Source organism: Kryptolebias marmoratus, linkage group LG2 (genome assembly GCF_001649575.2).
Source record: "Kryptolebias marmoratus isolate JLee-2015 linkage group LG2, ASM164957v2, whole genome shotgun sequence".
In the NCBI taxonomy this organism is placed as follows: Eukaryota; Metazoa; Chordata; class Actinopteri; order Cyprinodontiformes; family Rivulidae; genus Kryptolebias; species Kryptolebias marmoratus.
The window spans coordinates 22,385,032-22,386,979 of NC_051431.1; positions in this window are offsets into that span (position 1 = coordinate 22,385,032).

The following is a 1,948-nucleotide window of genomic DNA, read 5'->3' on the forward strand; positions in this document are numbered from 1 at the left end:
GATTAGAGTGTGGTACCAGGTGCCATCAATTTTGAACCTTTTCACAAGATTCTAATTTTCTGATATGATGAATTTGAGATTTTCATTTGTTGTCATTTGTAATCATCAAAATTAAACGAAATAAACATTTGAAATATATGAGTTTGTATTTAATGTATGAATATAATATACAAGTTTCACTTTTTAAATGGAATTACTGAAATCAATCTACTTTTTCATGATATTCTAATTTTATGACCAGCACCTGTACTTTGGGGTGATAAAATAAATGATTGAATAATACTAATTTCTTTTTTTGCCCAGTCTCTCTCTCTCACTGGTAAAAACACAACAAAAACCAAACTAAAGTTTAGCCTAAAAAAATCCAGAAAGAAAAGTCTACTGTGTTCCATCTTTAACTGGAAGTAGAACTTTTTGCGTTCCAGATCAGACGAATCAACTGTGACGCCTCCCAAAGTTCAAATTCCATCTTTGCAAGTCTAGGGTTCCTGATCAGACCCAAACTCCAATCCAATATGGCTGACTTGTGCATGAAACGTTGTGATAGGTGCAGTAAAGTCTAGTTATTTAAACTGAGCAGAAAGTAAAACTTCTTGATTTACTGGTCTGTCCACATGCCAACCCTCGCCTATAGTAAAGACGTACGGATTATGACTGAAAGAACAAAGAACGAGAAGCCGGATACAAGTGGCTGAAATGAGCTTCCTTTGTAGGTCGGCCGGGATCAGCTTTGGAGATCTCTGGGGGCGAGCTTAGAGGTCGCTGCTCCTCCTCATCAAAAGGAGTCAGCTGAGGTGGTTCGGGCGTCTGTTTAGGATGAATCTGGCACCTCTGTTTGAAGGTTTTCCAGACAAAACCCTTGGAGAAGACTTAGGGACACATCCAGAACTCTGGGATTCTGTATCCTTTCCCGCCTAGGAACTCCTTGGGGTCTGACCTGGAGAGCTGGTGCGTTCCAGTAGCACTGGGAAATTGGAATTTCCGAGTTCCTAGTTGTAAATTTTAATGGGAACGCCCCCTCAAGTGGGGCATCCCTCTTGGAAAGTTGGCTCAATTCTTGGTGCGTTCCATTTACATCGGAACTTGTAACTGGGAAGTCAGAGTGACGTAATTTCCCTCTTTACCGCAGTCCAGATGTCCTGGTCAGTGAGAGTCGGAAACAAGATGGACGCCCATGGCAAAGCCTTAATTTTTCTCACAGTCTCTGAATATGAAATCCTACTGAACAGATACGTGCTCCACTCACAGAACATGCTTTAATACTTGCTATATGCACGTTAAAAAGTACTAGTTGCACGAATGATAAAGTGAAAAACAACTTAAAGAACGATAAAAGTAACAGAGTTTACTAACTAAAGTTGTGAGTGGCAGCCATATTGAAATCCTAACTGGAGGTAGTCGGAGGGGCGTTCCCATTGAAATTTATGACTAGGAACTCAGAAATTTCCATTTTCCAGTACTACTGGAACACACCATCTTTATGCGTTCCAGTAGTGACTACCCCCAGTAGTCATGACAGAAACTGCGAGGAAAATAAAGGCTTTGCTGCGGGCGTCCATCTTGTTTCCAACTCTCACAGAGCGGGACGAGTGGGAAATTACGTCACTCCGACTTCCCAGTTATGAGCTCCGATGTAAAAGGAACGCACCAAGTGTCACTGGGGAGAAGGATGTCTGCTGCCTCCTCATCCCGACCACAGCTAAGCAGCAGAAAATGGATGCATGGACTTTCACTTCTGACAGTTTTTGTTTCAGTAAATGAGTCATAAACAAAGTACTATCCAACCTCCATTTGTACACGTTGCTATGATGTTTGAACGCACAGAATGCAGAGAAATCCATTGTAAATCGACTTACATTGCTCGTGGTAAGTAGCCTGGTCACTGAGCATAATTAGCAAATCCTGTTTTTTGGCAACTGGACCAACTTAAGTCAAGATTTGATGTCAT